Here is a 27,504-nt window from a genome sequence, read left to right as displayed (position 1 = left end):
AGGAAATATGGTAATAATTTTAGAGGAAGTTGAATGTACAGTATAGATTCAAGAAAAATATTGATTAGACAGATAGGTGCAAAGAGAAATCAATTAAGAATCTGATTTGATTTTTAAGGCTTGTTCCTCCAGTTCCCACTAGGGCATAAGCTACCTTGGAAAATATTGGGTCTGTCTCTCTGCCCCTCCTTGTTCCAAAGATATTGCAGATGTCCAAGTATCCATCAGCAAAAATGCAATGATATGGGAATATTGCTTTGCTTCTTTTCTTTTCCTTACTGCCTTCCTCACTGCTTCTGGCCCTCTATAAAATGGGGAAAAAAATAGTCCTCTCCTCCTACAATCCATGTTATTTAACAGTTTTGCAGTATTCCATTGCTTATAACTTTTATTTCTCATGTCTCTTCATTTGTTCCTCTCTCTTGACCAGAAGTATCTGTAGGGTACAGATTCTGTCTCCTGTTTATGTAGAGCCTTATCCCATGGGTGCTACCATTTGCAGCAACCACAGCATTAGTTGTTAACATAATATATGAGGGTGTTTGAGAAACTAATGGAAAAATGGCTGCCCACACTGTGATATCTGTGACAGAGTAGGAAACTATGCAGCAGCAGGGAGTACCGATGGCAGCACTGTCAAATGCAGCTATCTTTTATGACTATGTAGACAAGTTATGTGGTCCAGTAAATGATAGTTGCACACAAAATAGTTTTATTTTGAAGTTGCCATTAGTTTCAGAAACATTCTCATAAGTATTTAGCAAGACTCCCCATAAATATAAATTCATAACTTTTGTGGGATGTCAGTATATTTCCATGCCATGTTTTTCTGTGAATCTTTCCTTTCCCTGAATCATTCTCTTTTCATTTTCCTTCCCACTAGGTGGAATGGCTTAAGAATAAGAAGCCTATTGATTCCAACCTCGATGAGAACATTGACACCAGGGCAGATCATAATCTCATCTCCCGCCAGGCCTGTCTGTCTAATTCTGGGAACTACACCTGCATGGCTGCCAATATAATGGCCAAGAAATGGTCTGCAACTGTGGTGGTGTATGGTTAGTGGAAAGATGTAATATTCACTAGACATTGTTAATCATTCAAGGTACTCAGGCAACAGATGCACAGCAGGTACTTACAGACCCATGGAGTTGTGCATTTTCCACCTCTGCTCCCTACTTTAATGAGCTCCAGTCCTGAGACTTGACCTCAAGGTCAAGTTGTTTGCACAGTGTTGCACAATAAGGGCTCCCTGCTGCCAGCTCAATAATATGATTGCCATTTAGCAGTCCTTGTTACAGTTCCTAATAATTGCAACCAAGCAAGCAAGCCTTATTCATAGGCCCAAATCTAACTCCCCAAAAGGCAGGTAAGTAGCACTTCCCCATCTCAGTAAGCCACACTTCCTGTGGCTTGCTTTTCTCCTTCATCAGCATTCTGAGGTGGGAAGCTGACTTACGAATTTGGGATGTTTTCCCAAGGACAATTATTTACACAATTTTCAGCAGCCTGAAAATTGCTGGATGGGTTCTTTTCCCCTGGACAAGGATTTCTGCAATTTTCTGCACCCAGTACATCAGTGTTTTGGCCCAGGAACCTACCCTACATATTTGGGCCCTATTCCCAGGACAAGAATTTTTGCCATTTCCTGAACCCCACCAGACAGCATTCTGGGCCAGGAAACTGACCTATAAATCTGGCCACTTTTGCCCAGGACAAGCATTTTCAGTTTTGTGCACCCCAGGTGTCAGCATGCTACAAATCTGGGCCCTTTTCCCCAGGACAAGGATTTTAGGAATTTTCTGCACCCTGCATGCCAGCATTGTGACTTGGAAAGCTGACCATCAAACTGGTCCTTCTTTACCCAGGACAAGAATTTTCACAATTTTCAGCATCTCGTGGGTAGTCATTATGGTCCGGGAAGTTTTATGACAAATCTGAATCCTTTTCCCAGGACAAGAATTTTCACAATTTTGTGAACCCTTTGGTTCAGTTTTGTTCAGTCCATTGGCTCAGGAAGCTGCCCTGTAGATCTGGGCCCTTTCCCCAGAACAAAGATTTTCACTATTTTTTGCACCCTGTGGGTGCGCCCACACACGCAAGCATGTGCACTTGCAGCAGCTCAAATAGAAGATGTGCAAATTTGAGCCAGGGCTTTTTGCTTCAGTGCATGTGCTTGGACATTCACTTTGTTGTGGAGCAAATTGTGCCACTTGGGGCACAATAACCCTGCCTGGCTCCTACTGGATCTTCAGACAGGGGGAGCTAGAGCCCAGGGCCAGCACCTGTGCTGTCCCCAGGAATATAAGCTACCCTGTCCTGGCCCCAGCAGTATAAAATGCCACCCTGGCAAGTAACTCAGGGCTAGTAGCTCTCAGGAGCTTCTGGGGCCCAGCCACTACCTGGAGACACTAACCCTTGTGCCCAAACAAGAGGTTCAGCCCCCCAACAGGGGGTTCAGCACTCTCACTCTCACACTCTCACTTGAACCCCCACACAAGGGGTATGAGCCCCCAACAGGGGCAAAATGGCCCCCACAGGGGCTACCACCCCCCCTTGCAAGGCCCACATGCCCCATCCCAGCCCCCCAATTGCTGCCCCACCTGGCCCCATCCCCCACCAGTTGCTGCTGCCCCACAATGGCTGCCCCACTCCCCCCAGACCTCCCAATGGCTGCCCCACCCATCCTCACCCACCCAAATTGCACCCCCAGGCCTGCATAGCTGCCCCTACAACCCCAGGCACCATCACTTAAAAAAAAAATGAGAAAAAAAAACCAGAAAAAAATGGGAAAAAAGCCTCTGCTTACCTTAGAAGCATGGGGGGGGGGGGGCTCCAGGGCCTCCTGGCAGAGGCCCCCAGGCAGCACAGGACAGTGGGGGGCAGAAGGGCTCAGGCTGGGGCTACTGGGGTTGTCAGCCTGCCCTGCACTGTGCAGGCGGGGCCCCAGTCAGACAGACAACAGCTCCAACTGCTGGTAAGTGCTGGGATTTTTTTCATTTTTTTTTAAGTATGGGGTGGGGGGCCAGGGATTGGGGAGGGTTAGGGGGATGGGGACAGCTAGGGAAGGGGTCAGGGGCCTTAGAGGGCTGGTGGGAGGAGGGATCAGCCCCAGGAGGGGTTGGGAGGCCTCTGGGGGGCTGGCGGGGGGAGGTGCCAGTCCTGGCAGGGGCCAGGGGCCTTGGGAAGGGCTGGAGAAGTGGGCGGGGCCATTGGGTCCTCCTGTGGTCCCCTCCCCCTCCTCCAGCCCCCCTGACCCCTTACTCACCGGCCCCAGAGCCCTGGTGCTGAAACATGCAGTCTGGCTGGCTGTGTGTTTCAGCATTAGGGCAAGGGCCAAACAGAGATGCTGTGGCCACTGGAGCATCTGGATGAAGGACGCAGCCTCCAGTTGCCTCAGGCAACTTTTTTAAATGTTGATTTTTTTAGACCCCTGGATATTCAAGGGTCTAATTTTCTCCCCATGCTGCAAGTTTGCTGCACAGGGAACATTTTTATGTTCCCTCACATGGCTGTTGCTCTGCCTCAAAGGGGTTTGAGACGTGGCAAGAGGCATCTGCACGCTTGTGTGCACACACCCTGTGGGTCAGTGTTTTGGCCGAGGAATCTGCACTGAAAATCTGTTAGCTGTTCTGAGGACAAGCATATTCATAATTCTGTGCAGCCCACATAGGCATTGCAAGGCAGCCAGCTGCCCTAAAAAATGGGGCCCCTTCCCCAAGACAAGGATTTTTGCAATTTTTCTGTGCACCGTGGGTTAGCATTTGGGTCCAGGGATCTGCCCTGCCAAGCTGGGCCCTTTTCCCCAGGACAAGGATTTTCACAGTTTTCTGTATCCGATTTTCACAATTTTGTACGCATTTTGGCCCAGGAAGCTGACCTGCAAATCTGAGCCCTTTTCCACACTGGTCGCTTTTCCCCAGAACAAGTATATTCATAATTCTGTGGAGCCAACATAGGCATTGCAAGCCAAGAACCTGCCCTGTAAAACTGAGCCCTTTTCTGCAGGACAGGGATTTTCACAATTTTGCAGGCCTGAATCCCTGTGCATTTGGGGCCAGGAAGCTTCCCTGCCAAGCTGGGCCCTTTTCCCAAGGACAAGGATTTTCAGAATTTTGTCCATCTGATCTTCACAATTTTGTAAGCATTTTGGCCTCGGAAGCTGACCTGGAAATCTAATCCCTTTTCTACACAGCAACGATTTTCACAATTTTTTGCACATGCCTGGTCAGCGTTTTGGCTCAGAAAGATGGCCTGCTAATCTAGAACCTTTTCCCAAGGACAAGTATTCTGCAAATTTCTGGACCCGGCGAGTCAGTGTTTGCTCTGCAAAGCTACCCTGCAAATCTGGGCCCTTTTCCCAAAGACAAGCGTCTTCACAATTCTGGCCCGAGAATCTGGCTTTCAAATCTAGTCCCTTTTCTCCAGGACTAGAATTTTCACAGTTGTCTACACCCCCAGGTCTGCCTTTGGGCTAGGAATCTGGCCTGGAAATCTGTAACCCACTTCCCCACTGCAATATTTTTAGCATTTTTATCCACCCATTGTTTTAGCCTGGGAAGAAAGCCTGCAAATTAGGGCTGTGCAAGGCTTTGGACAGAGCTTCGGATCCAGAGAAGCTTCGGATGCTTTGGAGTCTGAAGCAGCACATCCAGGTTGAAGTGCTGGCCTTGTTCAGCTTCTCAAAGTGGTTTGAAGCTTCCGAAGAGTTTTGGAGCCACTGCGGAGATCCGGCCATAGGGTATAATGGGGAAACAATAAAATATCTAGAACTTTGTTGTTTTTTGTCCAATTGAGATGAAAGTTTCAGGATTGGTAGACACTGAAAACAGGATGAAGCCTACCAAATTTCAAGAAGATTAGTGCAGGGGTTTGGGGGAAATGGCACCCCAAATTCTTAAAAGCAAAACTCCTGTCATGTCTATGTGTTACAACACAGAGGGTTCAAAACTGCAGGGGTGGTACCTCTTACTGAGGCCACAAATTCTGCCAAGTTTCAAGAAGATCAATGCAGAGGTTTGGGGGGAACTGCCCCTCAAGCTGCAGACAAGCAAAACTCATGCCATGGGTGCTTGTGGGACTGACTTTCTCTGTCTCGGGGCAGGGAGGGGAGATGCTGCAGGCCTGGCTGCTAAGTTACCAGTTACCAATCGATCAATCATGATTCACTCAGGAACAGCTCAATACACAGGACCTAGCTACTGCATAATGACTGAAGGAGCATCAATTAGCAGCTACAAAACCAGGCTAAGGAGAGGAAAGAATCAATACAGACAATCAACTGCCCCAGGACAGACACAGTCTTGGCAGGAGTTTGCCTGTCAGCACCTAGGAGTGCAGGGCTCCAAAACCCCCCTGCACTGATCTTCTCCACAGCTGGCAGGTGTCGTGGCCACAGCAGGGGCCACCATCCCTGCAGCTGTCATCCCGCTGAGCCTGAACACATGCAGTGTCACCCATGGCACAAGTTTTACTTGTCCGCAACTTGAGATGCAGTTCCCCCCAAAACCCTCATACCGATCTCCTTGAAACTTGACAGGCTTTGTGGGCTCAGTAAGAGCTACCACCCCTGCAGTTTTGACCCCCCTGCGTTGTAACACTTAGACATGACAGGAGTTTTGCTTTCAAGAATTTGGGGTACAGTTTCCCCCAAACTGCTGCACCGACCTTCTTGAAATTTGGCAGATTTCATGGTCTCTGCAGAGGCTGCCATCGGTGTAAGTTTCATCCAAATTGGACAAAAAAACAAAAAAGTTACAGATATTTCATTGATTCCCCATTATACCCTATGGCCAGATCTCTGACGAGGCTCCAAAGCTTCGGAGCCACTTCGGCCAGACTGAGGAGGAAACCCGGTCCAGAGCTCCGGATCAAATCGTGGCCATCCAAAGTGGCCTGATCCGAAGCTGGATCAGATCACTGCCGACTTGCACAGGTCTACTGCAGATCTGTGCCCTATTCCCCAGTACAAGAATTTCCCCAATTTTCTGCACCCCATGGGTCAGCATTTTGGCCTGGAAAGCTGCGTTGCAAATTTATGGCACTTTATGCAACTTCAAGTATTTTTGCAATGTTTTCACCAGCATTTTCACCCATTATCCTGCCCTTCAAATCTGGGTCCTTTTCCACAACACACAAATCTTCCCATTTTGTTGCACACCATGGGTCAACATTTTGGCCAGGAAGGTGCCTTGCAAATCTGGACCCATTTTCCCCCCGTAATGATTTAGGTCCTGCTGTGAATATCAACAGCTAGAAATGAGGGACAGAACAGAACTTTAATGATACCACAATGCTGGGTTCCTCCAGCACAGACTATGTGACTGCCTCCCTCTTGATTTCGCCTTACTCCCGAGGGGTCATGTTCAAATTCCTCAGGTGATAAGACATTTGCTTGTAAGGACTGCCTCCAAAGTCTAACCCTTATTATTAATTGCAGTTTTCTGCAGCCTGCAGGTCATCGTTTGGTCTGGGAAGCTGGCCTGCAAATCTGGACCCTCTGCCTAGGAAATCTGGACCTAATTTCTCCACTGCAGGAATTTTTCCAATTTTCCTGCACCCTGCTGGTCACGGTTTTGGCCTGGGAAGCAGTTCTGCAAATCTGTGCCCTATTCCCCAGTGCAAGATTTTTAACAATTCAATGTACAGCATTTGTGCAACATTTAATATTTCAATGTCAGCATTCTCAGCCACAAAGCCTTCCTGCAAATGTGGGGTCTTTCCCCACTCCAAGAATGGCTGGTCAGCATTTTGGCCTGGGCAGCTGTGCTGCAAACCTAGCCCTTTTCCACACCAGTAGAATTTTAGCTATTGTCTGCATGCTGCACATCTTCATTATGACCCAAAAAGCTACACTGGAATTCTGATCCCTTTGTCTCAGGAGAAGGATTTATGCAATTTGCTGCAGCTCCCAGTTCTGCCCTTTGCAAAAAATTCTTGCAGTTAGGGTATGGGTCCAGATTAACAGTGAAGATTCTGAAGCCAATGTTTTGCACCCCACAGATCATCGTTTTTGCCTAGAAGCAGGCCTGCCAATTTGTGCCCTATTCCCCAGTGCAAAAATTTTTACAATGTTATGTACGTTGCTGTTCAGCATTTTGGCCCAGGAAGCTGCCCTGCAAATCCAGGCCCTTTTCCCAGGACAAGGATTTTCATTATTTTGGCCAACCTGTTAGAAATATTATTAAAAATGCATAATAAATAGAGTGTTGTTAGAACTACACAGTTTGTATCTTGTACCTGATAAGGAGAAACACCACCAAGGACATTTCCCTCCTTCTCCTTCAACTTACTATCTCTTTGTAACACTAAATCACACACTCCCTCTGCTTTCTTATGTAGATTACAGAAGCTGTAATTCAATTTAATTGTGTCCTTGAGAAAGAGAAGGATTTGAACTTTTGGTAACCTGGAGAGCTTTCTAAGCATGCGTAATTAGCTAATGCATATATGCCTATCCGCCCCGCATACTTAAGTAGTTAATTATAATGCACATGCGATGGATGACGTAACGTCATTTCATGTATGTTTGTATGAACCGGAAATGAGTTGTAAGAGTTCCTGCTTCTGCACACATGCCCAGGAGGGAAGGGATAAAAGCCAGCTAAGAGTTCTCCTCGGGGGCAGAGTGGTCTTTTGTCTTCACTCTGACCCTATTTGCAAATATATCCTTTGTGTTGCTAACAATGTGTGCCTGAGGAATTATTATTCGTGAGCCTCCAAAGAAACGAACCGCGATTTTCATATCAAACCCATAGGTCTTCATTTTGACCCAGAAAGCCGCCCTGGAAATCTGAGGCATTTTCCTTTCCACAAGACTTTTTGCTATTCTATGCACACTGCAGGACACAGTTTTGGCCCAGCAAGCCACCCAGCAAATCTGGACCCATTTCTCCACTGCAAATTTTCATAATTTTCACTACCTCAAAGGTAATTTTTCCCCTGGGAAGATGACTTGCAAATCTGAGCCCTTTTCCCAGGACAATGATTTTCATAATTGTGTGTACCCTGTGGGTCAGTGTTATGGTGCAGGAAGCTGCCCTGCAAATCTGGGGCCTTTTTCTGAAGACAGGAAATTTTGCAATTGTCTGCATTTTGTCCAAGGGGTGCTTCCTTGCAGATATGATCTCTTTTCTCTGGTGCAAGAATTTTCTCATTGTTCTGCACACCTCTGGTCAGTCTTTTGGCCCAGGAAGCTGCTCTGCAAATCTGGGCACTTTTCCCCAGGACAAGAATTTTTGCTATTTTGTGCACCCCGCAGTTCAGCAGTTTGGCCTGGTAAATTAGCAGGCCTGCAAATCTGGGCCCTTTTCCCCACTGCAAGAATTTTCACAATTTTCTGCATGCCATGGGTCAGCCACTTGGTCCAGGAAGCTACGGTGCAAACCTGGGATCTTTTCCCCACCTCAAGAATTTTGCAATGTTTTGAATCCCACTATTTTCTGAACTCCATGAAGCAGCATTCTGGCCCAGGAAGCTGACCTGCAAATCTGGGTCCCTTTTCTGAGGACAAGGATTTTCACAATTTTCTGTATGATGCAGTTCAGACTTTTGGCCTGGGAAGCTGCACCAGGTATCTGGGCTCTTTTCCCAGGACAAGGATTTTTTCTTTTTACTACACAACACAGTTCAGTGCTCTGGCCTGGGAAGCTGAGCTGCAAGTCTGGGGCCTATTCCCCTAGGACAAGGATTTTCACAATTTTGTGAACCCTGTGTGTCAGGATTCTGGCCCTGGAAACTAGCCTGCAAATCTGGACCCTTTTCCAGGGGACAAGGATTTTTGCAATTGTCTGCACCCAGAAACAACAATTTTCCACAGGACAATGATTTTTACAATTTTCTGCATCCTGTGGGCAGGCATTGTGGTCTGGGAAGCAGGCCTGCAAAACTCTGCCCTATTCCCCATCGCAGGAATTTCCAACAATTGTGTGTAACCTGTACGCCAGTTTCCACTGTCGAAGCTGCCACAAAAATTGGGGGCATTTTGAACACATCAAGAATATTTCCAATGTTTTGCAACCTGCGGGTCAGTGTTTCCACCCAGGAAACTGCTGTGCAAATCTATGCCCTTTTCCCCACTGCAAGAATATTCTCAATTTTCTCCACCCTGTGGTTCAGGCATTTGACTCAGGAATGTGCTCTGCAAATCTGAAGCCACATCTCAACCGCCAGCATGTTCACAATTTTCTCCACCCCATTGGTCAGCAGTTTGCCCTGGGAAGCTGCTCTGCAAATGAGGGCCCCTTTTCACCAATACAAGTATTTTCGCAAAGTTCTGCACCCCATAGGTAAGCATTTGGCCCCAGCAAATGCCCAAACAACAACTGTGCACCAGGATGAATGCACACCGGAAATCTATCAAAGACAGGAATACCCAATTACCGGCGGGGCACATTTCTCACAAGAAAACTACTCTCTCTCCAATCTCTCAGCCCTGATCCTCAAAGGAAACTTACAAAACACTTCCCAGAGATGAGCCTATGAACTGCACTTCATCAACCTCCTGGATACTAAAAATCATGGACTAAATATGGACATTGGATTTGTGACACATTATAACCTGCCTGACATCTGACTCCCTAGGTATCTCTCCACTATTCATCCCCCTTCTTTCTCTTCCCTCCCCCCGACCCCACACCTGTCTCTCACCCATTGACTCCTCAATCTACATTTTCACTGACTGCCTGTCCTGTATGCATACCAGCCCCGCCTCTGGCTTCTTTACTTTTCTTTCCATCCAGGAAGAGCACACACCGACTGCTGAAACTTCCTTAGCCTGATGAAGGGTTTTTGAACCCGAACGCTTGCTTAATAATTGTTTTCCAATTGTTAGAAATGCGCAGCTTCCATCTTGCACCTGATAAGAAAGAAATACTGCCCAAGTCTCCTTTCTCCCCCAGTCCCGCCTTAGCCTTTCTCATGCTGATTACAGAAGCTGGAATTCAATTGACTGTGGCCTTGGGGTATGAACTTTTGGCGAACTGTTGTAGTTTTTGGGCATGCTTAATAAGCTGTTACATATTTACCCCTCCGCCCCGCATACTTAAGTAGGTAATTATACTACACATGCGATGTATGTAATGATGTAACTACATGTATGCTTGTATGAAACGGAAGTAGCTGTAAGAGTTCCGGTGTCTGCACACGTGCTCAGGAGAGAGAAGATAATTCCACTTGCAAACACAATTAGTTGGTCAGAAGCTGATTTGGGCATCAATGCCCCACTCTGACCTTGTTTGCAAACAAATACATCCTTTTGTGCCGGCTGATGTTTGTGCGTCTGTGATCTTTGCAGGCCTCCAAAGAAACGAACCGCTTTTTGCAACACAATTATTTAAGTTGGTCTAATAAAATACATCAGATTCACACAAAGAAACTTGTCTGCTTGCATAATTGAGCCCTTTTCCAGAACAAGGATTTTCACATTTTGTGTATCCCAGGAATCTTCATTCTGGCCATGGAAGCTGACCGGTATATCTGGGCCCTTTTCCCCAGGACAAGGATTTTCACAATTTTGAAAAACCCTCTGGTCAGCATTCTGGCCCAGAAAGCAGGCCTGCAAATCTGGGGCCTTTTCCCAAGTATAAACATTTTCAAAATTTTATGCACCCCATGGGTCCGCCATTTGGCCCAGGAAGGTGCACTGCAAATCTGGGTCCTTTTCCCCAGTTCAAGAATTTTAGCAATTTTGTGTCCCCCATGGGTCAGCAGTTTGGCCCAGGAAGCTGGATTGCAAACCTAGAATCTTTTCCCCAGGACAAGAATTTCTGTAATTTTGTGCACTCTGTGGGTCAGCACTCTGGCCCAGAAAGCTGACCTACAAATCTGGGTCCCTTTCCTGAGGACAAGGATTTTCACAATTTTCCCCGGGACAAGGATTTCAGCTTTCAGGTTCTCCAAATCTGAGGCCTTTCCCACACTGCAAGAAGTTTTGCAATTTTTGGCACCCTGCAGTCCAGTCTTTTGGCCCAGGAAGCTGGTCTACAAATCTGGGCCCCTTTCCCCTCCACAGAATTTTCACTAATTTCAGCAGTCTGCAATTAAGCACTCTGGCTCAGGAATCTGCCCTGTCAATCTGGAGTCTTTCCCCCTCCACAGAATTTTCACTATATTCTGCAATCCGCAGGTCTGCCTTTGGGCTCAGGAATCTGGCCTGCAAATCTGTGCCCTATTCCCCAGTGCAAGAATTTGCCCAATTTTCTACACTCCACAGGTCAGCGTTTTGGCTTGGGACGCTACAATGCAAATCTATGGTATTTTATGCAGTCTCAAGAATTTTCACAATGTTTTCACCAGCATTTTGGCCCAGAAGTCTGCCCTGCAAATTTGGGCCCTTTTCCCCACCTCAAGAATATTCCCAATGTTCTGCACCCTTTGACCAAAGTTTTGGGCCAGGAAGCTGCCCTGAAGATCTGAGCCCTTTTCTGCAAACCAAGAATTTTTGCAATTTTCTTCACTCCTGTGGTCAGCATTTTGGCTAGGAATGTGCCTTGCACATTGGGATCCATTTCCCCCCTGTAATGGTATAAGTCCCACAGTCAATATCACTAACTAGAAATGAGGGAGAGAACAGACCTTTAATGATACCACAGCACTGGGATCCTCAAGCACAGACCATGTGACTGCCTCCATCTTGATTTCTCCTGACTCCCCAGGGGTCATGTTCAAATTCCTCATGTGATAAGAAATTCACTTGTATAGACTGTATCCAAAATCTAACCTTATTACTAATTGCAATTTTCTGCACCCTGCGGGTCTTGTTTGGTCTGGGAAGCTGGCCTGCAATTCTGTACATCGCAGGTCAGCTTTCTCACCAACAAAACTGGCCTGGAAATGTGTGGCCTTTCCCCACCTCAAGAATATTCTCAATGTTTTGCAACATGCTGGTCAGCTTTTTGGCCTAGGAAGGTGCACTGCAAACCTGGACCTTTTCCGCAGCTCCAGAATGTTCACAATTGTCTGCATTGTGTGGGTCTTCATAATGGTGTTAGAAATATTATTAAAAATGCATTATCAATAGCAGATTTAGAAAAACACAGCTGCTTAGCTCTCCTTGTCTCCTTGGTGAGAGAAGGGGGGTTTGGAAATTGAAGGGGAAAAAAACTACTAAGGGCTCTTTGTACTAAGGTATCACTCTCTCTTTGTTCTGCAAATTTACTATCTCTTTGTTACACTAAATCACACTTTCTTTCATGACTCCCACATTTCTTAGGCTAAGATAAGAGTAATTGCCATCTTAGCCTTGGGCTTGAACCTTGTATAACCTTGAGTTCTTTCTAAGCACGCGCAATAAGCTAATACATATTAAGCCTATCCGCCTCGCATACTTAAGTAGTTAATTATAATACACATGCGATGTATGATGTGATGTATTCACATGCATGTTTGTATGAACCGAAAATAAGTTGTAAGAGTTCCTGCTTCTGTACACGTGCTCAGAAGAGAGGGGATAAAAGCCTGCTGATGGGTGTTCTCCGCGGGCACAGCGTTTGATCTTTTGTCTCTCTCTCTGACCCTATTTGCAAATATATACCCTTTTGTATCACCAACAATGTGTGCCTGAAGAATCATTAATATTCATTGAGCCTCCAAAGAAACAAACCAAGAGATTTTTTTTTACTTCAATCCTGGCGCCCAACGTGGGGCTCTTTGGCTGACTCCGGAGTTCGTCGGCACATCGTCTCTGCCCCCCCGGGGGGTTGCGTGCCGAGCCTTTCTTTCTGGCTCGCCCTGAGGGGGGGCTCGAGGCGTGAGTCGGGACATCCGGAACACTAAGGGCTCCTATGCAAATTTTGTTTTTTTGGAGTCTTCAAGTACACATTTTGGAATTTGGATCGAGATCTCTGGGGTATCTGAGTGAGTATATGAATTCCCTTTGCCCAATTTGGTTCTAGGTTCAGAGCAGGAGGTGTGCATGTTCTCTGAGAAACTCTAGGCTCAGCTCTCATGGTAAATCATCTGCTGTAAGGGACTTTTTGGTATTTGGTGTGCCTTGGGTGCACTCTTGTAGGCAAAATGAGTACGGCTAGCTCCCATGTAGAAAACAACATGGATACCCCTCTAAGGTGCTTATTACGTTATTTTAATAAGTTTGCAAAGCCGGCCGATTACAGAGTAAAAATGAAAAAAAGTGATTTAATTAAGTTTTGTCAACTCGAGTGGCCAACATTTGGGGTCCACTGGACCCCGAAAGGATCCTTTGTGCTAAAAGAAGTGATAGCTATCCATGAAATTGTTATGCAGAATGGGTATTGGAATCAGTTTCCTTATATTGATTGTTGGTTGTGGGTGGTTCAAAATCAGCCACCTTGGATTAAGAATTACTTAGCAAAGTCTCATGTGATGCTTGTTAAGAAAAAGACTCGGGGGGGGCCGCCTGTACTTCCTGAGTCTAATGAGGGGGGGATTCTGAATTGGCTGAGTACCAGACCCATGCTCCAGTTGCCCTGTCGGGTAGCGAAGATGAGTCAGACACCTCCTCGGCATCCAGTCCTTCTGCACCACCGCCCCCTCCCTTAGAGAGACCACCACCGACGTACCAAAACATACCTAATGAGTTAGAGCGTGAGCCTCAGCCAAGTGCCTCATCTGAATCAGGGAATAAGGGTTATTATTTGCGCAAGCCTGTAGAGTCACAGCCGGTGCTGAACTGTCCGATGCGAGAGGTTATTGGGGAAGAAGCAATGCAACTTTTGTCTACACCCCATTTAGCACTTCAGATTTATTTAACTGGAAGAATCAAAGCCCCTCTTTTCGTGAAGACCCTGAAAAGATGAGGGACCTGTTTCGATCTATTGGGCAGACTCATCGACCCACTTGGGCTGATGTCCAGATGATGCTCCAAACCCTCCTAACCCCGGAGAAGAGGAGATTAGTGTTAAAAACAGTGGAGCATATTGCGGCAGCCAGAGTTAAGTCAGAGAGTGCTGCTGGTCGTACTCTGCGTGATACCTTCCCTGTAGAAGAGCCGAGGTGGGACAATCATACTGCCGAAGGCAGAGAGCTGAGTGCACAGTATCTAGGAATTATAGTGGAAGCAATGGGAAAGGCAGTGCCTCGAGTTACCAATCTGTCTAAGTTGTATGAAGTGAGACACGGAAGAGAGGAGGATCCCTCAGCTTTCCTTGGGAGGCTGTATGAGGCGTTTCGCAGATTTTCGGATCTGGATCCAAAAGCCCCAGATAATCAACGCATGGTAAATCTTATGTTTATTGGTCAATCTGCTGCTGATATCCGTAAGAAGTTACAGAAAACTGAGGGAGGTGCAAGGAAACCGATTTCAAAGCTGGTGGAAATTGCATATAAGGTGTATGGGAATCGTGAGCAAGTGCAAGAGCGCAAGAAGGATAAAAAGGCTCAGCAACAAATGGCAGCACTAGCAGCTGCGATAACTGGAGGTAACCCTGGAAAGGCTGGGATACAGAAGGGGAAAGGAGAAAGAGTGAGAGCAGACGTTTGTGCTTATTGCAAAGAAAAAGAACACTAAAAGAGGGAATGCCCGAGGTTGAAGGAGAAGAGAGATAGGGAACCGAGAGGTCACCTCATGCGGGCAGAAGACAAGGGTGAGGATTCAGAATGAAGGGGACAAGGATCTAAGACCACTACCCTTCGGGTTGGAGCCCGAAAAGATCCCATGGTAACCATTAAGGTTGGTGGCAAAAACTTTGAAGCCTTGGTGGATACTGGGGCTACATTTTCAATGATTCCAGAAAAAAAACCCTGTACAAGAACTAGTGAACAGCATGTACTTGTGGAAGGGATTGAGGGAACGCAATCCCGACTCCCTGTTTGTAAACCATTCCTCACCAAAGTGGGGGACCATTTGCTCGAGCACTCCTTTGTGTATTCTCCAAGTTGCCCGGTTGCACTCCTTGGGCGGGACTTACTCACAAAATTGCAAGCTGAGATCTTTTTCAGAGACGATCAGATGGTAGTCCAGCTACCTGTCAAGCAGAGCTCGAACTATCAGATGGCTCTCCTGGAGGACCGGCGCCCTGCAGTAAGTCCAGAAAATCACATGACTGGAGTAGACCCCTCGATACGGGCTGATGGAACCCCTGCGCGAGCTAAGTTCGTCTCCCCGGTAAGGATTGTACTCAAGGATGGGGAGGGGCCCGTTCGGGTAAAGCAGTATCCACTCAGCCAAGCGGCCAGAGCTGGACTCAAGCCGTTAATAGTGAAATACAAGAGGTACAGATGGCTAGTGGAAGGGTCCTCACCCTATAACACCCCCATTCTTGGAGTGCCGAAGGCAGATGGGGTCTCATACAGACTGGTCCAAGACCTACGGGCAGTAAATAAGAAGGTCCTTTCAGACCATCCTGTAGTCCCGAACCCTCACACGATTTTGACACAAGTACCGGGGGAAGCTGAAATATTTTCAGTGCTAGATTTGAAAGATGCTTTCTTCTCTATTCCCCTTCACCGAGAGAGTCAAAAATTGTTTGCTTTTGAATGGGAGGATCCAGACACCTTCCATAAAGCCCAACTCATGTGGACAGTTCTCCCACAAGGATTCGTAGCAGCCCCTCATATTTTTGGACTTGCCCTTCAGAAGGACTTGGAGGAGTGGAAGGGATCACACCCCGCAGTGACTCTCCTCCAGTATGTGGATGACCTGTTAGTTGCAAGCCCAAACTTGCAGCTCTGCGAGGAAGCCACCAGGTCACTCCTAAATACTCTGGGGGAAAAAGGATATAAAGTCTCTAGAGAGAAAGCCCAGATATGTCAGCCTGAAGTCACATTTTTGGGATATAAGCTCTCAAAAGAAGTCAGAGCCCTAAGTGCAGATCGCATACAGGCAATCCAAGGTCTAACCCCACCCAAGTCACCCAAGGAGCTGCGGGCATTCCTAGGGCTAACTGGGTTCTGTCGACTATGGATACCAGATTATGGTGGGAAGGCTAGACCACTGTATGACTCCCTGACTAAGAACAGTCTCACTAAATGGAAATGGAATAAAGAAATGCAGCATGCCTTTGATCTGCTTAAAGCAGCATTAACCCAGCCCCCTGCCCTGACCATCCCAAATAGTAAAAAGCCATATCGACTGTATGTTCATGAGAATCGAGGGGTTGCATCAGGGGTGCTGACACAGCCATCGGGCCCGACCTGGAGACCCGTGGGATATTACTCAAAGGTTCTAGATCCAGTTGCACTCGGGTGGCCAGCCTGTCTTTGGGCTGTGGCAGCCACAGCAGTAGTTGTTGAAGAAGCCCAGAAGATAGTCATGGGTGCGGATATAGAAATACTCACTCCTCATGGAGTTCCCCAGATCCTAGGGACTGAGGGAGGAAAATTTCTTAACCCCTCCAGACAATCACAGTATGAAATATTTTTGCTCTCTAATCCAAGACTTACTTTCAAACATACTACAGCCTTAAACCCTGCAACCTTGCTGCCTGAGCTAGGGAAACTGATGCATGACTGCCTTGAGGTCCTGAATCAAACTATGCAAGTGCGACCTGATCTTGCTGAGGACCCAATTGAGGACCCAGATGTTGAATACTTCATAGACGGCTCCAGCTCTGTCATCAATGGAAAAAGACGAACAAGATGTGCAGTGGTAACCTTGGATAAGGTAGTATGAAGGGAGTCATTGCCAAGCTCATGGTCGGCACAGGCCACGGAACTCACTGCGCTCACCCGAGCATTACAGCTGGGGACAGACCAGCGGGTTAATATATACACTGACTCTCGCTATGCTTTTTCTACAGTCCATGCGCACGGACTATTGTGGAAAGAAAGGGGTTTCATTACGGCCTCTGGAAATAAGATTGCTAATGGCCCCCAGATTATCAAGCTACTAGAGGCACTCCACCAGCCTAAAAAAGTAGCAGTCATTCATGTGCAGGCCCATGGGAAGGCTGCTGAGGAAAAGCATAAGCTTGGAAATGCAAAGGCTGATGCAGCAGCAAAGGAAGCTGCATTTATTGAGGAAGAAGCAAAAGAAGTATCCAAGCAGGCCATGTCCCATGCCATATGGCCAGACATCCAAGATTTAGTCCCACAGGATTCCCCTGAAGAAGATAAATTTGCACAGAAAGCTTGTGCAAAAAAAAACTCCCAGGGGTGGTGGATAGTACCAGGAGGGAAAGTTATGATACCCAGGCCATTGCTCCAGGAGGTGCTACAACAGCTCCATGCAAGAACCCATATGGGAGGCTTGGCCATGGGTGATCTAGTGATCCGCCAAGCAGTAGCCCCAGGGCTATATGTAGAAGCTCAGCGCATTGCTACCAAGTGCATCACATGCCAGAAAGTAAACCCTTGAAGGAAACCCCCTGTGCCAATGGGAGGTAGACCCTGGGCAGCGTACCCTGGACAGGCATGGCAGATTGATTTTGCCGAGCTCCCACGGTCCGGACATCACGAGTTTTTACTTGTCATGGTAGACCAGCTCTCTGGTTGGGTCGAGGCCTGGCCCACCAGAACTGCCACTGCGGCTACAGTAGTGAAGTATTTGTTGCAGGAGATCATTCCCCGGTATTCCCTGCCTAAGTCCATTGAGTCAGATCAAGGACAACACTTCGTGGGAAAGATAGTTCAAGAAGTCGCGCAAACTCTCAAGGTTACTTAGAAACTACACACACCATGGAGACCACAGAGTTCAGGACAAGTAAAACACATGAATAGGACTTTAAAGACTTTGCTCACCAAAATCTGTATTGAAACACGCCTTAAGTGACCTCAAGCATTGCCGCTCGCTCTTACTAGCATTCGAAACACTCCCCGACGGGGTCTCAAATAGACCCGATATGAAATTATGTTTGGCAAGCCCCCTCGAGTCTTACCTCCTGGGATGCGAAAAAATGTAACTTTTGAATTAGGTAATAGTGAACTTCATATATACATTATTACTTTGCAGTCTGTCTTGTCTTCTCTTCACAGGTATGCAGGCTCCTTTCAGCGCCTGCCTTTAGACGTACCGGTACATGACTTCTCCCCGAGAGATTAGGTCTTGGTGCAGCGGTGGAAAAAGGAACCTTTGACTAAGAGGTGAAGTGGCCCTTTCCAGGTACTTCTAACAACCCACACCGCTGTAAAGATTGCTGGCCATGACCGTTGGATACACCATACCCGTGTGAAACGACATCCACAAGCGTCAGAGGACATCAACTCCCAAGACGAACTCACTCCGGAAGCTGAGTCGTCTTCGGAACAAGAAGCCAGCAAGTGAAGCTGTGAACCTACTGGTGATCTCCAAGTGCTCCTGAGATGGCTTAATCAGAGCTCAGAAAATTAGTCAAGAAAGTAAAAGGAAAAATATGGTGGGAATCTTAATGTGCCTTGTTGTTATCTGCATAATGAAAAAAGCAAGGTTGCGTAGCCTTAGCCGCTGGCCTATGCCCCCGCTTTCCCCAATTGTTTCCCCAGGGACAAATTTGTATGTTGACATGATGGAAAGAATTGCAGGTACTTTTAATCTTACCAACTGCTGGGCCTGTGGGGGGCTCCGGAAGGCCGGAGGCCAGTGGCCTTGAAGGGCTTTCCTTTGGCCCCGAAGTAGCTAGTAGGTAGTAAGGCAGATGTTAAGAGTACTAGTCAAAAATAGAATAAAAACCACAGTTAGGAACTTTCCCAAGTGGCATTAAGAGAGTATTGCATCAGTAATAATGGTACAAGAAAAAGGTTGAGACACAGCCGTTGCATATGGACTTTAAAAGTAAAGTGGATAAACCTTACAAAATTAAAACAGCTTTATTATCCTAATAGCCCAGGGTATTATCAGCTAGTGTGACAGCATCCCAATGGGACAATTGTGTGGTTTAATAAGTATTAGAGTGCCACAAATCGAAGTAATAATCGGACAGATTGTACAGACAAGAACCAGGATGGGCTATAGAAATGTTCCATGAAAAGAGGCCACGCAGTTGCTAGTCCTTTGGGTCCAGAAGAAGGCTTGGGGTTTCCCGAGATGCCCTATGGTTGGGCCCCTCCGAATGCCACCAATAAAGAAAATAGGGCCTTAAGAGAATACTATTGGATTTGTGGACGACGGGCCTATACAATACTACCACAAGGGTGGACAGGAACTTGCTATATGGGAATAATTGTACCAGCTTTCTTTTTGTTACCGTCTAAGGTTGGAAATAAGCTAGAAGTCTCTTTGTATAATGATTGGAAAAGGGCCAAGAGAAGTATTGACGTAAGTTTGACACGAGGTGGCTCCCAAAAGTAGAAGAAGGATGAGTGGCCTCCTCAGAGAATTATTGAGTATTATAAACCAGCTACATAGGCTAATGATGGGAGTTAGGGGTAGCAGACACCAATATATATGCTAAATAGAATCAGGTTGCAGGCAGTCTTGGAAATAATTACCAACCAGACTGCCACTGCTCTCGAGTTATTGGCCCGACAGAGTTCTCAGATGAGAGCAGCCATATACCAAAATCGGATGGCCTTAGACTATTTACTTGCAGAGGATGGCGAAGTCTGCAAAAAGCTCAACCTTTCTAATTGTTGCCTCCAAATAGATGACAACGGAAAAGCGGTCTTAGAGATTGCCAAAGAGATTAGAAAAATAGCCCATGTACCAATACAAACGTGGAAAACCACATGGAATAAGAACTGGTAGTTCCAATTATTTGGAGGACCCTGGTGGAAAAAAGTAGAATTTGTGCTTTTGTGTGCTCTGACTGGTTTGATTTTTATCCCTTGTCTCATTCCTTGTCTTACTAGATTGATAACCACCACAGTAGAAGGAATGCAGGTCGCAGCAGTCCCTCTAAAAGCACAAACTGTAGCAAAAGTCATGGTCCTCAGAAAAATTCCTCGTAATTATCTTGATATGCCCAAATGAAGTAAAGATCAGAAAGCATCTTGAGGGGGGATATTGTTAGAAATATTATTAAAAATGCATTATCAATAGCAGATTTAGAAAAACACAGCTGCTTAGCTCTCCTTGTCTCCTTGGTGAGAGAAGGGGGGTTTGGAAATTGAAGGGAAAAAAAACTACTAAGGGCTCTTTGTACTAAGGTATCACTCTCTCTTTGTTCTGCAAACTTACTATCTCTTTGTTACACTAAATCACACTTTCTTTCATGACTCCCACATTTCTTAGGCTAAGATAAGAGTAATTGCCATCTTAGCCTTGGGCTTGAACCTTGTATAACCTCGAGTTCTTTCTAAGCACACGCAATAAGCTAATACATATTAAGCCTATCCGCCTCGCATACTTAAGTAGTTAATTATAATACACATGCGATGTATGATGTGATGTATTCACATGCATGTTTGTGTGAACCGAAAATAAGTTGTAAGAGTTCCTGCTTCTGTACACGTGCTCAGAAGAGAGGGGATAAAAGCCTGCTGATGGGTGTTCTCCGCGGGCAGAGCGTTTGATCTTTTGTCTCTCTCTCTGACCCTATTTGCAAATATATACCCTTTTGTATCACCAACAATGTGTGCCTGAAGAATCATTAATATTCATTGAGCCTCCAAAGAAACGAACCAAGAGATTTTTTTTTACTTCAATGGCATGAGAATCTACCAGGAAAATCTGGACCCTTTTCCAGAGGACAAGGATTTCTGCCATTTTCTGCACCCCTTGAATCAGCCTTTTGGTCAGGGAAGCTGCGCTGCAAATATTGGTGCTACCACAGGTCAAGGATTTTCAGAATTTCTGCCTCCTCCCTCCCTCCTCCCCCCAGGGCAGTGTTTTGGCCTATGAATTGGCACTCTATAACTGGGCCCTTTTCCCAGGACAAGGTTTTTCACACTTTTTTGCATTTGGGCCCAGGAATGTTAGAAATGCGCAGCTTGCATCTTGCACCTGATAAGAAAGAAATACTGCCCAAGTCTCCTTTCTCCCCCGGTCCCGCCTTAGCCTTTCTCATGCTGATACAGAAGCTGGAATTCAATTGACTGTGGCCTTGGGGTATGAACTTTTGGCAAACTGTTGTAGTTTCTGGGCATGCTTAATGAGCTGATGCATATTTACCTCTCTGCCCTGCATACTTAAGTAGCTAATTATACTATACATGCAATGTATGTAATGATGTAACTACATGTATGCTTGTATGAAACGGAAGTAGCTGTAAGAGTTCCGGTGTCTGCACACGTGCTCAGGAGAGAGAAGATAAATTCTGCTTGCAAACACAATTAGTTTGTCAAAAGCTGATTTGGGCATCAATGCCCCACTCTGACCTTGTTTGCAAACAAATACAAGCTTTTGTGCCGACTGATAACTATGTGTCTGTGATTTTTGCGAGCCTCCAAAGAAACGAACCACTTTTTGCAACAGGAAGATGACCTGCAAATTGTGTATTTTCCTCAGGACAAGGATTTTTGCAATTTTTAGCAACCCTTTGGTCAGTGTTTTGGCAAGGGAAATTGCCCTGCAAATCTGGGGCTGTTTCCCCACCTCAACATTTTTCCCAATGTTCTGCACCCCGGGGTAATGAGTTTGGCCCAGGAAGCTGCTGTGCAAATCTGCACCCTTTTCCACACTGCAAGAATATGCGCAATTTTCTGAACCCATTGGGTCAGACTTTTGGCCCGGGAAGGTGTCCTTCACATCTGGGCCCTTTTCCCCACCTGAAGTATTTTCCAAATGTTCTACACACTTCTAGGGTTTAGGCCCCAGAACATCCGGTGCAAATCTGGGCATTTTTCCATGCCGCAAGAATCTTTGCAGTTTTCTGCACCCCTCTGGTAAGAGATTTGGCCTGGGAAGCTGTCATGCAAATCTGGGTGCTTTTCCATAGCACAAGAATTTTCACAGTTTTCTGCACCTGGTAGGTGACCTTGAAAGGATTTTCACAATTTTGCAAACCCTGTGTGTCAGCGTTCTAGCCCAGGGAGCTGACCTTCAAATCTGGGCCCTTTTACCCACCTCAAAAATTTTTCCAATTTTTTGCACCCATGGGATTGCCTTTTGGTTTAGGATTATACATTGGAAATCTGGGCCTATTTCCCCACTGCAACAATATTCATGGTTTTCGTGTTTTATTCCAGGAAGCTGCTCTGGAAATCCTGGCCCATTTTCCCACCTCAAAAATTTTCACAATGTTTTGCATTTCCTACTTCAGCAAAGATTGCCCAGGGCAAGAATTGTTACAATTCTATATACTCTGTAGGTCAGGGTTTTGGCTCAGGAATCTGGCCTGAAAATCTGGACACATTACCCAACTGAAATATTTAGCAGTTTTCTGAACCCCACAGGGCATTGCTTTGGCCTGGGAAGCAGGCCTGCAAATCTTTGCCCTATTTCCCAGTGCTAGAATTTTCATAATTCTATGTACCCCTCATTTCAGCTTTTTCACCCAGAAAGGTGGCTTGAAAATTTGGGTCCATTTCCCCACCGCAATAATTTTTTTATTTGTTTTGCTCCCAGGATAGCATTTTGGCCCAGGGTACTGCCCTGCAAATCTGGACCCTTTTTTGGACAGCAAGAATTTTCCCCACAGTTCAGCGTTCTGGCCCTTTTCCCTGGGACAAGGATTTTCACAATTATGTGCATCCAGCAGATCAGCATTCTGGCCTAGGGAGCTTACCTGCAAATCTGAGCTCTGTTCCCTTCCAGAAGGATTTTCACAATTTTCTGCTCATGGTGGGTCAGTGTTTTGGCCCAGAAAGCTGTCTTACATATCTGGGCCCTTTTCCCAGGACAAGGATTTTCAGGATTTTCTGCAGCCCACGGGTCAGCACTGTGGCACAGAAAGCTGATCTGCAAATCTGCACCCTTTTCCCCTGGACAAAGATCTCTGCAGTTTTATGCATCCCTGTGTGGCAGGAAGCCACCTTTGTTTCTCCCCAAAATCTCTGCTGTGTGACAATTTGGTTAGGATGGGCCCAGTAGAGGATACGCACCTTACCCTATCTCTTAGGTAACCTGAGCTGGATACATTCCTGAGGGAGGGGGGAAACCTGCTCCCTCTGCCTACGTGACTGGTATCACCTACCTGGGTGAGGGGCTTCTACCTGGTGGGCTAGAGTCTGCCCGGCAAGTAGTGATGTATTTCAAATTGGTTGGCCAACACCCAACAGGTGCTGGCCTCCATTGGACCAGGTGAATGAGGTCACAGGGGCTATATAAGTTAAGACTGCCCAGGAGGAGGGGACAGCAGCCATGCAGGGGACTCAGACTTAGAGAGGAGCTTTACCATCTGAACTGGCTCTCTCTCCTATAACTCCTGATCCAAGGAACTGCCTGCCTCCAGAAGGAATCTCCAACAGCCTCTGGATGATGCTTGTCAGTAAGCTACTTGAGATCTGATTAGATATCTAGCTGGCAGTAACTCAGATGCGTGATCAAAAGGCTATCTCAGCCAGACTGTTTTGCTCTATGGGATTTCTATGATATTGCTCTATCTTGTACCCTATTTTCACCCTACCCCTTGTAATCAGTAAAGTTCTCCTTTGTGACCAGTGTAGGAGACTTATTGAGGGGTGGGTCTAAATTATGCCTAAGAGGTCCCTTGGGTCTGCGGACTAAGGGAGACTGTTTTTGGCCCCCAACTTGGGGAAGTGCCCCAAGTGCTCATACTGGGTCAAGTACCCATTGGAATAGTAGGTCTGTGTTTCCCCAAGGACACAGAGCTTAAGAGGGTCCCCCTCGAGGTGGTGGCAGCTTATGTTACCCCCGGACTCTGCGGTGGGTCTCAAAAGGGGGTCTGCCAGGGCTTAGGCGCCCCTAGAGAGACATGTGGAATCCGGAAGGTGGACAGCTGTGGTGAGGTGGGAAGCTCAACACAGAAGCTGCCTCTACGGGCCCACCACAGCCTGTGTGTCAGTATTTTGTCCCAGGTAGCTTCCCTGCAGATTTGGGCCCTTTTCCCCAGGACAAGGAATTCCACAATTATCTGCACCCCACAGGTCAGTGTTTGGACCTGGTAAGCTGCCCTCCAAATCCTAGTCCTTTTCTGCACTGCAAGAATTTTCTCAATTTACTCCACATCTCTGGTCAGTGTTTGGCCCAGGAAGCTGCCCAGCAAATCTGGGCCCTTTTCCCCAAGGCAAGAATATTCACAATTTTCTGCACCCCATAATTCAGTTTTTTTGCTCGGGTACCTGCCCTGCCAAGCTGGGCCCTTTTCCCCAGGACATGGGAAAGTACAAGGATTTTCACAATTTCTGACATGATTTGTCCACAAGATGCCTCTTGGATTCACTGTGAAATCCATGTCATTTTCAATTTGGTTGGTAGCATTCTGGTGTAATGCATGCCTTTCCACAGCATGGGGAAAGGATTGAAATTGTACTACCTACAGATCAGGCACATCATCTCCTCAAGGCCTGATTCAGGTTAATTATTTATTTATTTTTTTACTGAAACCATTTTCTGTTAGTAAACGTACTGTACTCACAGCTTCAGTAATCTGAAGCTAGCCCTAGCTCGGGCACTAACCTGCAACTTCTCACCCCTTTCCCTGAGGTCTTTCTATAATGCATTCTATTTTTTGAACAACCCAGGGTTTCCACAGTGCTCCCGCAGGTGTTTTAGAGGTCCTTGAAACTGTAGCCTGTCAAGCAAGTAGGCTGTGACAGTACTGGTCCTGCACACTTTGGCACATCTGGCCCATCCAGCACACTGGTCTGGCCAATGCAGGTGCAACCTGGGGTCTTCCCTCCTTACCATGTTGCTGGCTGGGGCTTCCTTTTCCCAGGCCCCCACATCAGGGTTATTTCTCCTCCTTGGACCTTGGGGCTCCCCTGGTCACCCTCACAGTCCCCAAGACATGGAAGGCAGAGGTAGGCACCCCATGAGTGCACCTGGCTCTGGCTGTCCGACAAATTCTTGCTAACACAAAGGCAGGTCTTTTCTGCCCCCCAACCTGTTTTCAAGCACCTCTTTGAAAGCACAAAAACAGGGTTCTTTTAACACTAAGCTCTCTTGCTCCCTCACCAATGTAGGATATCACACTGTTGACTGTTTGGGAAGCCGCTTGTGGCAGTGCTGGCCCTGCAAGCTTTGCCACCCTTCAGCACCACCCAGCCCAATGGGGTCACCAATGGGGGTACACCTCAGTGGCTTCATGCCTCATCTGTCAGCCTTGCTGGGGTGCTAGTTTCAGGGTGACCCCAGGGTCTCCCAGGCAGTTCCTGCATTAGCATTACAGCTCCCCCAATGCTGAACAACTAAGTGGACCATAGTCCTTTTTCCTCATCTCTTCCAGGCCACACTGTCTCAACTCAGGAATGACCCCACTCCTCATGCCGCTTTGGTTCCAGGTTCCCAGATACTTTCATGTTCCCCATTCTGTTCCTGCAAGCCTGCTCCACAAGACCTTCTGTACAGTCAGGCAGTTACAAATCTGGGGAGAGAACCCTAGCATGTTGCATTGGGCTCCCTAAAAAGTGGATGGTGAGTGCAGGCCACTCACTGTGAGCAGGGGGTCCCCCACACCCTCAGGTCTGGCCATGGGGAGGGGTCACTTGCAGAGAGCAAGTGAAATGTGCCTGGGGTCCAGCAACACCCAGAACAATTGTCTCCATGCACTGCTTGCTAAATATAGAGTATGGCTTCCTCCATTCCTAACAGTGTAAGCAAAAAGAACAGGGAAATATTTCTGACCCTAGAAGAGTCACATTGCAGAGCTCTGCTTCAGGAAGAGAAAAATATCATGTTTATTGAACTGGGCTGGCATCTGTTCAAACTCCTGGCAAACCATGTTTGGATGTCTGCCTCAACACACAGGTTCCTGAAGTCTTTTGAAGAAGATGAATTTAGGGCTCATGAGACAATAGCAATAGCAACAATCACCAGATCTAGGCACCTGAAAGCAGCTCTGACTGGTGGGAACACATTATGTTGACCTGGGAAGACCAGCAGTGGCTGGAGATGTTCTGCATAAGCAGGGACACCTTCTTCCACATAGTATGCTGTCACTGCATACTGGGTGCCAGACAACTGTCACGCGGAAGCCAATTGCCCCAGAAAAGCATGTTGCCATGGCTGTTATGAAACTGGCCACTCCAACAAGCCAGTGCCAGGTGGCAAATCAGTTTGGCCTGGCTCCCTGCACAGCAGGGGTGGCGATAAGAGAGGTCTGCATGCTGCTGCAGGAGCTGGCAGCAAACAAATTCATCTGCCTCAGTAACCCTGGGGAGGTGGTTGAAGGATTCAAGGAGATGAGCTTCTGAAACTGCGTGGGAGCACTAGACAGCACACACATTGCCATACTGTCACCATGCCAGAACAACTGGTCATTTGTCAACAGGAGGGGATTTCCTTCAATCATTCTCTAAGCTGTAGTGGATCACCATGAAAGTTTGACTAACGTTTACACAGGATGGGCAGGAAGCAACCATGATGCACCTGTCTTTTGAAACTCACTGCTGCCTGGGATGATGGAGAAGTGCCAGTATGCCCCAGAAATGGAGGAGGTTGTCATCTGGGGTGTTTTAGTGCCACCCCTCATAATTGCTGACACAGCTTACCCGTTCCTGCCCTGGCTCATGAAGCCAGATGGGAGGCAAGTGACTGACCCCCCAGAACAGACCTTCAGCTGCCACCTAAGTAAATGCCACATGACTGTCAAATGTGTCTTCGACTGTCAAATGTGTCTTGGGGTAGCCTACATGCTACACAGTATTTGTGAAACACGGGTGAAATTTTTAGTGAGTCTTGGACCCAAGTCTTGAGACAGTGTCTCTTATGGGTTTACAGGATAGAGAGAAGTCCGCCACAATATATTGGTTCAAATCAGTACACTGGTGGGGTGAGGCTGAGCCCTGTTTGTTTTCACAATGTTCATGATTTTTATTCCTTTAATATGTTTATTAAAACTCCTTGCTATGCATATAACACTGCTTAGCTTTAAGAAGAACCACAAACATTAAAAACACAATAACTACATATATTAGAAACAATGCTCCAAATGCACTTCCTTCCCAAACAATGCTATAAGAATTAGTATTACAAAAACAGCTACAATCACAACTAAAGGTTAAATTGGAATCACTACTATTATTTCTCATGGTATACTTACAGTCCTAGAATTCAGAGAAACCAAATCCCCGGATATACTTTCATTCTTTAGTTATAGTTTTAGGGTTGGTCTCAGCAGTAATAGGAACAAGTCCCCTTTCTTTGATTCCACTCGGACGCTCTGTGGCTTCAGCGTGAACAGGAATTCTTGTTCACGGAGAAGGTGGTTCAGGTGATCAGCCTGATCCGGCCTACACTTGCGATTCTTCCTTCGGTGTTCTGCAAGTAAGGTTACCTCCGAATTGGGACTATACGTTACAGGTTATATACTGGGTGAGTTGCCGTCATGGGTCCCTCCTACCCAAACCTGTCACTACCCACAAATTGGGCTCAGATCTTACTCAAAAGATTTTTGCTGGGTGGTCAGTTTGTATTCTGCAATGGAATTTATCCGCCGACTATTCAGTTTATCTTAAATTCTTGAGACTTTCCGCAACACTGTGGTGACTTATCTTTCCCAACCCCCTTTTGAAAGCTTCTAGGATTTGATCTCTCAGAATGTTTACCTAAGGGTCGTTTTTCTTGTCCCCAGGTTAACTTGTCAAAGGCCTCTAAAGATAAGATTGAGAACC

At 46.7% G+C, this 27,504-nt stretch overlaps 1 pseudogene; it reads left to right on the top strand.

Annotated features, from left to right (window-relative positions):
* The first annotated feature begins 624 nt into the window (after window positions 1-624).
* LOC149857287 (scavenger receptor cysteine-rich domain-containing protein SCART1-like) overlaps window positions 625-27,504 on the top strand; it is a 54,078-nt pseudogene continuing 27,198 nt past the window's right edge.

The sequence above is a fragment of the Crocodylus siamensis genome, chromosome 9 (assembly GCF_052110815.1).
Source record: "Crocodylus siamensis isolate JL-2025a chromosome 9, ASM5211081v1, whole genome shotgun sequence".
In the NCBI taxonomy this organism is placed as follows: Eukaryota; Metazoa; Chordata; order Crocodylia; family Crocodylidae; genus Crocodylus; species Crocodylus siamensis.
Note: the sequence above shows the minus strand (reverse complement) of the source record. Positions and strands in the feature narration are given on the sequence as shown.